This window comes from Ursus americanus, chromosome 4, assembly GCF_024610735.1.
Source record: "Ursus americanus isolate L20-20 chromosome 4, mUrsAme1.1.p, whole genome shotgun sequence".
Classification (NCBI taxonomy): domain Eukaryota; kingdom Metazoa; phylum Chordata; class Mammalia; order Carnivora; family Ursidae; genus Ursus; species Ursus americanus.
Window position 1 is genome coordinate 92560946 of NC_142130.1, and position 12285 is coordinate 92573230.

Below are 12285 nucleotides of genomic sequence, written 5' to 3' on the forward strand. Positions count from 1 at the left end.
CTCTCTTTGAGAAGGATTATTTCCTGCAGTTTCCTTTAGATTCCATCAACCTCTACATATTTATGTTCATAACATGCATTATTTGGTAATAGCCTCATGCGTTTCTGTGATATCTCAGGGCCCCCATTTGTATTGGCTCCGATGTGTTGGCTTCATGATTCTGTCAGTATGAAGCGATCACCCCTATGAACAGTGTTTAATTTTTAATGCTGTGCTTCTCCAGCTGGGGTCCGTCCGCAGAGCTGTTCTTGGATGCCCTACCTTTCAAGTCAGGAAAACACCACTTGAGCTCCAAAGTCTAACCCAAAGGTTTTGAAGCTTTAATGATTAATGAGGTCTATACGCTTTCTCATGACCACATGCAAATCAAATGTTTAAGAGAATAGTTGAGGACAAGGGGAAAATAGCAATCTTCATTCAGATAAGATTTGGCCTACTGTTAAAAAAAGAAAGTGGGTAACCAATTATTGAAGAAGAATCATGTTGCCAGCAACAATACTCGTTTTGAGTGTTTATTGCATGATACAAACTTTTGAGGTATCTTTTTTCAGGTTTTTTTAGTTGAAACCCAGTTGAGCCTCTTTTTTGCAGACGAGGGGCCCGAAGCACAGAGAGGCTCAGTAACCACCCAGCTCCACAGGCGAGGGGGCAGGGGACAAACTCAGGCCCCCCCAGAAGCTACTCTGAAGCCCGTTCTCCCCCTCCAGGCCATTTCTTTGCACCTTTGCGCTTGAACTTCCGTGAGGCAGGCAGGTTTGGGTCATTTTCAGCTATTACAGGAGCCCGAGGATGTTGGGGACGAGACTACTTTAAAATGTAGATTTTATTATTATTCAAATATGGTGAAGCCAGTCGATCAGATGACTGCCATTGAAAAGATGGCATGTCACTCACAGTTCCCAAGGGGAGAGGCCAGGCCACGCCATGCAGGGCCATATGGGAAGCATTGGGTGGTTCGGGAGGCAGAATGACAGAGAAAGGACATGGGCAAGAGCCTTTATCGTGGTTTCCATGGGAAGGAACAGACGCAGCAGAGTAAGCAGGCACAGGATTGGCCAGCTTGAATAATTTTGGTGGGCTCCGGGCTGTAGGGGCTCTCTCTAGTTGTCTGGCTCTTGACCCTAGAGGGGTCAGGGCAGGGGGATCGTTGCCCAGAGTGTGAGAGCCCAGTAAAGGAGGTGGTCGGGAATGGGCTCTGTATTGGTTGGCTCGCATGTGGAAAGTGTGCTTGCAGGTCAATCATTTACTATCTCTAGGAATTGGCCAGCCCTGTGAGGGACAGTCTCTTCAGGTTGGCAAGGCCCCAGGAGTCAGAGCGTCAGCATACAAAGAAATGCTAAGACAGTGACCTGGAAGATCCGGGCTGATAAGAGATCCAGGAGCTGCTTCCTGGTCTGCAGAGTCACCTCTTGGGACCAGTGTCCTGTCTCTCGTTAAAAGAAGACAGTAAGTCCTTCAAGAATGATCACCTAGAGATAATGCAAAAGTGCACATGCAGCTTGTGGAGACGGCCCCATTCATCAGAGCTGCAACCACAAGTCTTGAGGTATCAATTCGGGAATACAGGACACTGGGAGAAGAAGTAATTGTGACCCTTAGTGACTGTAAGTAATCATGATTATGCTTCTTGGTAATGAGGCTGAGATGATAAAGCAATTTCAAAGTTTCAAATGTACGTGACTTTTGATTTTCTCTTCTCATGTTGGTAAGTTCCCTACTGTCCATAACCAGAATGATGAGACAGACCTCACACCAGCCCCTTCTCCCCAGCCCTCTAGACAGTCAACAAGAACAGAGAGGGCAATGCCTGCAGAACTGCACACGGCACCAGGTGCCTTCCCTCGGGACCCACGTCCGGTGTCTCACTCCACCGGTGCCCCACCCTGTCCACCTGCTTTTGGGTAACTAGTCCCTCAGATGGTCTTCCAACTGCCCTCTTATCCAGCTGGGAATCTGGGAGTCCCGGAGCTCGAGGATGGAAGGGCACGGAGATGTCTGGGTTCCGAGGGGAGGAGTTTGGTGTTCCAAGAAGGGGTGATAAGGGCTAGCACGGAGAAGCAGAAGGCAAAGAGAAGATAGACTTGCCGGCTGGCTGCCCAGGGCTGCCCCTGCAGGAGGCCCAGTGAGCGAGGGCCGGTTTCTCAACCCAGAGACTCAAGGAGTGAATCTGCAGAGCCTGTATGAGGCTCTCTCGTCCTTAATGGGGGAGGAGAATGTCCAAGTGGGGGGCATGGAGGTGAACAGTTTTTATTTCCCAGGGCACATCAGGCCACATGAGGAAGTCTCCAAATACAAGATCTCACTTAGTCCTCAGATAACCCAGTGAAGGCTTCCCAGAGCTTGGGTGCAAACACTTCCCATCTATTCATTTTCTTTCCTGACTAAAAATGGATTTGCCCTTCAAGGTCCATCTTGTCTGAAAGTCCAACATCTCCCCCTTGAGGCTGTCTCCTCTGCAAATTGCTCAGGAGCCTGGTGGGATTGACATGATGGAAAGGGGCCAAGCTTACTCCAATCCCACACACACAGCTGGGCTTGGATTGGTGCCAGCAGTCGCATGGCTTGGGCTCACCCCTGGTTCCATCCACCTGAAAGGTTCTGTGGGGTAGCCACTGACCACACAATTGTGTCTCTTCCACGGAAGACGATGTGCCTCAGGGCCAAGCTCTGCTCATGGGACACCATGATTTGACCCAGAGGGTGTCAGCTTTTAGTGCTCAGCCCATTGGGATACTAGGTCTCCTGTTGTCTCTCTCCTTTATGGTGGCACCCCAACCGCTCCCTGGGAGCCCAGGGCTTCAAAACCCAAAGACTGACTGGACTCCTTTGCCCAGAAAGTAGAGCTGGCCTTTGCCTACCCATAGGCGCTTCCGTCCCCTCTTGAGCTTTTTCAATGTCTCAAGCTTACTTTACTCACCGTAGGGAAGGCGAGGGGACATTCTCATATCAGTCTTGCTAGGACTGAGAAAGAAAGAGGAAAACCAAGAGGAACATTCACTCTCCCCAAGGGCATGGTCTTGCACCTGCTTTCTGAATGGTGCTGCCATTTCCCAGCCAGCCCCTCTGTTTTCTCTTTCCAGAACAAACATCTGTGAGTAGAACTTTAGGCCCAAAGTCAAACTCACTTTGCTCCACATACATACCCCAACATCTCAGTTGCCTGTTCGCTGGTACTTAAACCCACTTTTAAGTGGAGATAAGGTCTTTCTTTTCAATGTTTTACTTGATAATTACAGCTTTCTGATTGGCTGATAGAAACAACATGTTTCACTCTGAATTCCTAGATTCATTCTGCAGTTCTTCGTCAAGTCAGAACCTGTGATGGTCTCGATGAAGGTTTGGCAAACCATAGCCCATGGGCCGGATCCAGGCAGCTGCCGTTTTTGTGTGACTCACGAGTATCCATAAAAGACTTACTGGAACACACCCATGCTCATTCCTTCACGTGTTTTCCACGGCTTTCTTGCTATAACGGCAGAGCTGAGAAGTTGCCACAGAGAATGTGTGGCCCACAAAGCCTGAAATATTTACTATCTGGCCCTTCACAAGAAATGTTTGCTAACCCCCAGTCTAGATGACGAGAGGATCGGTTTCTGCTCCAACACTTGCTAGTGGGGGTGACACTGAGCTAGTCACTTCATCTCTCTGCACCTCAGTTGCCACATCTGTGAACTGGGCATAATCATACCGACCTCAGGGAGGAATGAGAGAAAGGAATCAATACTTGGAAAGTGCTCAATAGTGTTTTGCCCCTAGGAAGTGCTCCATTTAGTAGTTATTGGCATGAAATAATGTGGCAATGGGGCTCTTAGGGAAAAAACGGTTGACTTTGGATAAACCTTTTGAAACTTTCAGTTCTCAGACTTCCTGATTACATCATTCTATACAGAGTCTGTGCCTTGAGGTTTTTCCGGCTCATGTCCATACATGTATCTTGCACGTGTAGGCGATGGAACAATGCCTTTAACCTCGAGCAAGATATGTTTCTGAGCGTCTGAGTTTTCACCAATACTACGGCAAGCACAACGTTTGACACCGGCTTTGTTAATGTCACAAAGTGTGGCATGTGGCAGGGGGACAAGAAGTATCATTTAGGAAGAAGTCATGAGAGTCTAAGATAAAAGAAGCAATTACAATGCAATTTTCAGATGAGCTCAAATGCAGTCTGACTCGTACTCCTTATTGTGGGCTAGATCAGTCTTTCTTAGTTGAGGGGGTCAAGCATCAGTTCTCATAAACAAGAGTGCTACTGCTTGGAAAAATCATATCCCTTACCTAATCGTAAGCCACGTTTTGTGGTTCCTGTGTTTCCTTTTTTTGAAGCAGTAAATAGCAGACCATTCCTATTTATAAAAACTTTCATTTGAAGCATCAACTATGAAAGAATTGACAAAAAGGAATCAAAGCTTCTTTGTGTTCTTGCCATTCGACAGAAGAATTAAAGAACAGGACACCTCTCTCTCCATACCCCTTTCCTCGAGGGCGGCACATGGGTCTCATGGTTTCACAGGGAGACAGTGTGGTGTTATGGTCATACTGACTGGGGAACCAGAAGACTTGAGCTCTGATATTGGCTTTGTCATGTAAACTTGGACTACTGACTCAACCCCTCCAGGTCCTGTATTCCTGTGATGGTTCATTTTATGTGTCAGCTTGGAAGGTTCTTTTGTATGAGATTAAATTTAAATTGATGAGCTTGGGCTAAAGCAGATTGCCCTCCATAATGTGGGTGGGTCTCATCCAAACAGTTGAGGGCCTGAATAGAACAAAAAGACCAGACTTTCTGAGCAAAAGAAAATTCTACTTTTGGACTTCACCTGCGTGATTGTGTCTCCTGTGTCTCCACACTGCAGTTTTGGACTTGTCAGACTCCAAAACTATATGAGGCATTTCCTTCTAATAAGGCTTTCTCTCTCTTTTTCTTTTTCTTTCTTTCTTTCTTTCTTTCTTTCTTTCTTTCTTTCTTTCTTTCTTTCTTTCTTTCTTTCTTTCGTTCTTTTTTCTCTCTCCCTTCTTTCCTTTCCTTTCCTTTTCTTTTCTTTTTCTTTCCTTCTTCTTTCTTCTTTCCCAGAGACAGACTGACTAATACAGTTCCATTCATAAAATAAGACTTTAGTACAGTCCCCGATAACTCCATGATAAGAAGCTACTATGGACTCATAGACCCCTGGGTTGACTGTCCTATATAAATATGCTTCTCCCCAAACAGATGACTTCACTTTGCTTCCTTGCACAAATGAAAGACCTTCTCATTATTTGTGTGATTGAGAGCATAGGTGCCGAGGCCTGACTCCACAGGTTCTAATCTAAGCTCTGCCACTTGGTAGATTTTGACCACGGGAAAACTCCTTAACTATTCTCGGCCTCATTTTCTTCATCTGTAAAGGGGAAATAATAAAATACCTACCTCATATAGTTATTGTGAGAATTAATGCGTTAATACATGTAAAATGCTTAACAAGGTATCTGGCACTCAGATAGGAAAATCTAGTTATGCTGCAGTGATGAATATATTGTTTATGTTTAGATGTTATTGGTTGGAAATTCTTAAGTAGTCAAGTAGAGCCTTAAGGAAGCAGGAAAAAAAATGAATGATGTGCCTAGAGGGGGAGAGATAATACTTGGAGAACAGAATTAATAACTTCCACAGTTATTCATATTATGTATTTATATACACTTATGTATATGCATATTTAGTTAATACTATGTATTATGTGGCCAACTTCACTTTCCTTCTTTGTTTAAGGCAAAGGACTTTTTTTCAACAGTGCTTTCGCAGGAAACATCTTCTCTGCTTTACTTAGCAGAGATAACATGGTACAGCTCCTCCAATAATTACAGCCCTGAGCAGTGAGATCATCAGTATCCATGTAAATAGACACAGTTTAGCATCTTGGGCCGATATCAAGGAGCTTTTATATGGAAGCAATTACACCCTTTGTGGTGGTGGGGAATAGTTAAAAATGCAAATATATCATTATTTACTAGCTCTTGGAAGTCATGCTTCTAGCATTTCATTCTGAATTTCTTGCTTAATGCCTTTCAAATCTCCCCTGCTATTTTTGGCTTCTCAGAAATAATTCTGCCAAGGCAGAAAATTGGCAGTCAAATAAGTTTCATTGGCCTTTAGATCATTTTATTTCTTAACTTGTATTTTTCCATTGCTATCTGTTCTTCATTGACTTTCCATTGTCCATCACCTCACACGTATAGCATGCAGCATTGATCTTGACACATGATATGCATTTGCTTATCAAGGGTTAATCCACTAGATGGACTCCTGCCAAGGAAATGTGGGCCATGTCTTTCAATTTAAGGATGTTATATATTGATGTGCTGTATGCTATTATAAGTAACTTTTAAAACCCATGCATAGAGAAAATGCTTCTGAGGAACATTTAGATGGATTTTCCTTATTTTCAGCTGAATCCCTATTATGAGTTTAGGTGTAGGTCAGGAAAGTGGTCTGTGCCCTCAATAACTTTGTAATTTTGGAAGTTTCCTTTTGATTTCACCAGGGTCTTATGGTTGTGGCTAGCTAACAGAGAGAATATCCTGAGGAAATCAGCTAACTGTGCCTCTTGGGAAGTTCAAGTTCTATGAACAGAGGAGCAAGGTCATCCAATTACGCATTCAATCACTTTTTATAGAATGCCCACCATGTGCTAAGTGCAAATCTAAGCAATGGGTACAGTGGTGAGCTAGCTGACCAAGCTCTCTTAGAGCAAACATTCTAGTGGAGGACATAAGCCCAACGAAGTTTTGTAAATAGTACAATTTCAGATAGTGATAAATAAGGTAAAGGAGCAGAGAAGGAGTATTTGAGGGGCTATTTTAAATGGGTAATTTGGAAAGTCTTATCTAAGGAGGCAGTTTTTGAACAGAGACCTAAATGAACTGGAAGAACAAGCCACAGGAAGGTATAAAGGAATCAAGGCACAGAAAATATTAAATACACTGCGGATTAATTTGGCGTGTTCATTAAAAAACAAGGAGACCATTATAGCTGGAGCAAGGAGATGGCTGAGGGGCGGACTTCATTAAGGTGGGTGAGGGTTAGGGTTTCAAGACCTTACAGGCTGAAGTAAGGGGTTTGGATCTTGTACTTGAGGTGCGAGGGAGTGGGATTCCGCACACATTTTGGAGGAATATCCAGGCTGACTTTTTCCTGGATCAAATGCAAGATGTGAAGAGGAAAACAAAGGGTCAAGGATGACTCCTAAATTTTGGTTCTTTGCAAGTGAGTATATGTTGGTGTTATTAACTGAGAAGATGGGAAACCATATCAGTGAGCATTCATATAGGGAAAAAGAAACCACTCTAGGTATTTTAAGCAGAAAGAGATTTAATATAGGGAATTGAGTGCTTACAAAAACATCGGAAGAGCTGAGGAAACACAAGTTGGGGGAGATGCCTGGTGACTTTCGGTTCTGCCAACATCGCTGGTCCAGTGAATGTAGATGTTGTTGCTTCCACCCAGAGATTAGGAAAGTTCAGGAAATTGGTGATGATGATCACAGCTGGCCCATAGCGCTGAGAGGAGTTATCGCAATGGACCACCCAGAGGCAAATGAAAGGCAGATAAGCCTGGTAGATAAAGTTCCCAGCCTTTCAGCTTTTTTGCTCGCCAGGAAGAAGTACATGAAAGAGGGGGAGAAATAGAACCTTGTAAGCTAAAGGGGAGATAGTGAAACATTTGTGGATTGTTTTGTCATAAGTTTGGCCTATGTATGCAAACACATCCCAGTTGGCAGTGCCGAGTAGGTGGTTGGATGTACAAGTCTAGAATTCGGGGGAAATGTTGAGGATGGGAATGTAAATTGGTGAGCCATCAACATATAGATGGTAATTAAAGGTATGCAACTGGAAAATATGACCTGGAAGATAAGTGTAGATGGAGATGAGGTCCAGGAACAAATCCCTATATGCTCTTGGGAAAACTGGGATATTGGGGCAATTGAGAATTGCTTCTAGGATTAAGAGGATTAAAGTCAGGACCTCATATAAGTTTAAAAGAACATCCTAAGTAATGCAGTCAAGACTATGAGAATGCTCAGAGGTGAGGAAGAAGAGCAAGTACCAGCCACTGAACCGAGATGGTGGGAAAACAATCTGGGGAGTGTGGTCCTCTGAAAGTCAGGTGAAACAGGAGGGAGTGATTATTGTGTCCAACACTGGGAAGAGTTTTAGTGAGGTTCAGTATGAGAATTCAACATTAGACTTGGTGAGATGGAAGTTGTAGGTGACCTTAACCAGAGTAGTTTCCAAAATCCTGAATGGAGTAGTTTGGAGGGAGAATATGTAGTGAGAAAGTGGAGTGAATTTACACAACTCTTCAGAGTAATTGTGATGTCAGAGGAATAGAGCAGCAGTTGGAGATGATGTAGAGTCTAGGGAAGGGGTTTTAAAAGAAAAGCTATTTGAAAGCATGTTTGTGTGTTGTCGAGAATGATGCATGATCTTGGAAGTCAACATGAGAGTGGAGTGATCAAGACTCTAATGGGTAGGTCATGTCTAACATGATAGGAATTACTAATCTGATTCCAGATTATACTTAACACAGATTTTTTTTAAAGAAGACACAGACTTCACTTCCAAAGAAAGGACTAGACAGTTGAAATATGCATATATGCAAAAACTGAGGAGCAATTGCCAATAAAATGTAAACAAGATCAATATTTTAGTTTATGGATTATTTCTGTAAGTTCTGAAGGCAGTAGTTAAAGAATGAATTGCAAAATTGTGATGGGGAAGACAGAGGAACACTTTTTGAAACCTCCTTTCTCTCTGATCTTAAAGAAAGTTAAAACATGAATTTGTGGAGAATTGGCAGGTGGGTATTCTTCAGGGAGAGGGAAATATGACTTAATAACAATGATGCAGAACAAGGAATCAGCAAAGCATATTGGAAACATCAAAAGAATTGGGATAGCTGGAGGAGAGAGGCTTCAGTTGGGGGACCTGAGTGAGTGCCTTGGCTTGCACCAGGTGGACAATAACAATCCACTTAATGGGTAGTAGACACTAGGTCCTCAAATGAGGTATTCCAATGACATATTTTGCCCATAACAGGGGATCCATAAATCATTTGGTCTAAAGAAATGTTTTTTTCAGGCAAACCTTGGAAATCAAGGAAGTTCTTCTGGAATAATAAAGCCGCCCATGCCAAAGCCTAAAGCACCAGCCCCGTATGATCCGCTCAGTTTGTGCTATGGAGATTCCCTTGGAACAATTTTTATTGTTGGTTCTCATCTGCTTCCATGTTTAGTGAACACACACTTAATTGAAAAGCTGCCACCAATAAAAATTCTTACAGTGCCTCATTGCATAAATATCTCTCATTCATGCTAGACATCTTCAAAAGCTTAAAAGTTTTGCATCTGATTTGCATTATCTTATTTAAACAAAGAGAGTATTGACCGTCCTGCCTCCCAACACAGACTTCAAGAAATTACAATCATTTTTGCAGCTATATAGGGAGAATCTCTCTTCTGAGGTTCCAGAAACAGTTCTGCTTTTTGATCTCTGAAGAAAACTGGGGCTTTGGGTTGGGGAGGTGGGAGGGGGAAATGCCTCTAGGATTGAGAAGGTTGAAGTTGAGACTTGAGGAAAGCGTAAACGAATGGCTTAAGTATTCCAGTCAGAGCTTCGTAGATACCGTCACAGGACCACATTCTCTGGTGAATCTCCACCTATATGGTACAGAACCCTTTGACCCCATTTCCTATTATCCTGGGAACCCCCAACAGACTCATGGCCCTGATTCATCAAACTGTTTCACATGGAAATATCCCTCTGTGTGAGTTAGTGAACAAGAAGTGACTTTAGAGAAAGGAAGGCGTAGCACTTTGAAGGGCTCAACAAAAAGGTAATTGAGGCTTGCTCTTTCTTGTTTTTTTCGTGAAGTACAAGTGTATCTCATTTTACTGTGCTTCTCTTTATTGTAGCTATTGTGTTTTTTGGTGTTTTTTTTTCAAATTGAAGGTTTGTGTTAACCCTGTGTTGCATAAGTCTACAGGTACCATTTTTCCAAAGCATCTGCTCACTTTGTGTCTCTGTATCACATTCAATAATTCTTGTAATATTTCTAACTTTTTCATTTTCATTGTATTTGTTATGATGATCAGTGACCTTTGATGTTATTGTCATAACTGTTTTGGGGTGCCACAGACTGTGTCCATAGAAGATGGTGAACTTAATCGATAAATGTTGTGAGTATTCTGATTGCTCTCTGACCACTGTTCCCTCACCTCTCTCCCTCTCCTTGGGCCTCTCTCTCCCCAGAGACACAACAATATTGAAATTATACGAATTAATAATCCTACAAGGGCCTCAAAGTGTTCAAATGAAAGGAACAGTCACGAGTCTCACACTTTAAATCAAGAGCTAGAAACGACTGAACTTAGTGAAGAAAGCATCTCAGAAGCTGAGAGAGGCTGAAAGCTAGGCCTCTTGCACCAAATCGTTATCCAACTCACAAACGCAAAGGAAAAGTTCCTGAAGGAAATAAAAGTGCTGCTCCGGTGAACACACAAATGGTAAGAGAGCAAAATAGCCTTACTGCTGATATGGAGAAAGTTCTGGAGATCTGGATGGAAGATCAAACCAGGCATAACATTCCCTTAAGCCAGAGCAAGGCCCTAACTCTCTTCAATTTCATGACGTCTGAGTGAGGTGAGGAAGCTACAGAAGAAAAGTCTGAAGCTAGTAGAGGTTGGTTCATGAGGTTTAAAGAAAGCAGCTGTGTCAAGACATAAAAGTGTAAGGTGAAGCAAAAGTGCCGATGTAGAAGCTGCAAGGTGAGTTATCCAGAAGATCTAGCTAAGACAATTCATGGCTACACTGAACAAGAGATTTCCAGTGTAGACAACACAGCCGTCTAATGGAAGAGCCATCTAGGAGTTTCATAGCTGGAGAGGAGAGCTTGGCTTTAAACTCCAAAGACAGGCTGACTCTCCATAGGGGTTAATGCTACTGGTGACTTTAAGTTGAAGCCCATATACACTGACCACTGAAAATCCTAGGACCCTTAAAAATTTGTGCCAAATATACTTTGCCTGTGCTCTGTAAATGAACAATAAAGCCTAGATGACAGCTCAACTGTTTGCCACATGGCTTACTGAATATTTCAAGCCCACTGTTGAGACCTACTACTCATGGGCAATGCACCTGGTCACGCAAGAGCTCTGATGGAGATGGACACTGAGATGAATGTTGTTTTCACGTCAGCTAACACCACACCCATTCTGCAGTCCACGGATCAAGGAGTAATTTTGACTCTCAAGTCTGTTATTTAAGAAATACATTTCATAAGGCAATAGCTTCCCTAGGCAGTGATTCTTCCGATGGACCTGGGCGAAGTAGATTGAAAACCTTCTGGAAAGGATTCACCATTCTAGATGCCATTAAGAACATACATAGATTCATGGGAAGAGATCAAAATATCAACATTCACAGGAGTTTGGAGGAAGTTGATTCCCACTCTCATGGATGACTTTGAGGGGTTTAAGATTTCCGTGGGGGAAGTCACTGCAGATGTGGTGGAAACAGCAAGAGAACTAGAGTGAGCAGTGGAGCCTGAAGATGGAACCGAGTTGCTGCATCTCAGGATAAAACTTCACCAGATGAGGAGTCGCTTCTTACGGATGAGCAAAGAAAGTGGTTTCCTGAGATGGAAGCTACTGTTGGTGGAAACGCTGTGAAGATTGTTGAAATGACAACAAGGGATTTAGAATATTACATAAACTTAGTTGAAAAAACAGCTGTGGGGGTTGAGAGGATCAATGTCAATGTTTAAAGAAGTTCTACTGTGGGTAAAATGTTATCAAACAGCATCACATGCTACAGAGAAATCATAAAAGGAAGAGTCAACCTACGTGGCAACCTTCATTGTTTTATTTTAAGAAATGGCCGTGCCCACGCCAACCTTCGGTGACCACCACCCTGATTAGTGAGCAGCCCTCAACATCAGGGCAGGACCCTCCACCAGCAAAAAGATTATGACTCCCTGAAAGCTTGGATGATGGTTAGCATTTTTTAGCAACAAAATATATTTTAATTAAAGTGTGTACTTTCTTTTTTTAGACATAATGCTATTACACACCTAATAGACTACAGTATGATGCAAATGTAACCTTTATATGCACTTGGAAACCAAAAAATTCGTTTGACTCATTTTATTGTAATCCTCACTTTATTGGGGCAGTCAAGCAGAACCCCAATATTTTTGAGGTGTGCTGCTGGTGGACAATGACTCCTCCATGCTGCGGCTTTTGTGTTGTGAAA

The 12285-nt window shown here is 42.9% G+C and overlaps 1 long non-coding RNA gene across 2 annotated transcripts; it reads left to right on the forward strand.

The window, feature by feature from the left end:
• The first annotated feature begins 1262 nt into the window (after positions 1-1262).
• On the forward strand, positions 1263-12066 carry LOC148110303 (uncharacterized). 2 transcript variants are annotated; one of them, XR_015724276.1, is made up of 2 exons: positions 1263-1604; positions 10285-12066. It is a non-coding gene; the product is annotated as an uncharacterized LOC148110303 (long non-coding RNA). The 2 variants fall into 2 exon arrangements; XR_015724275.1 differs by lacking the exon at positions 10285-12066 and adding an exon at positions 3285-4816.
• Positions 12067-12285: the final 219 nt, after the last annotated feature.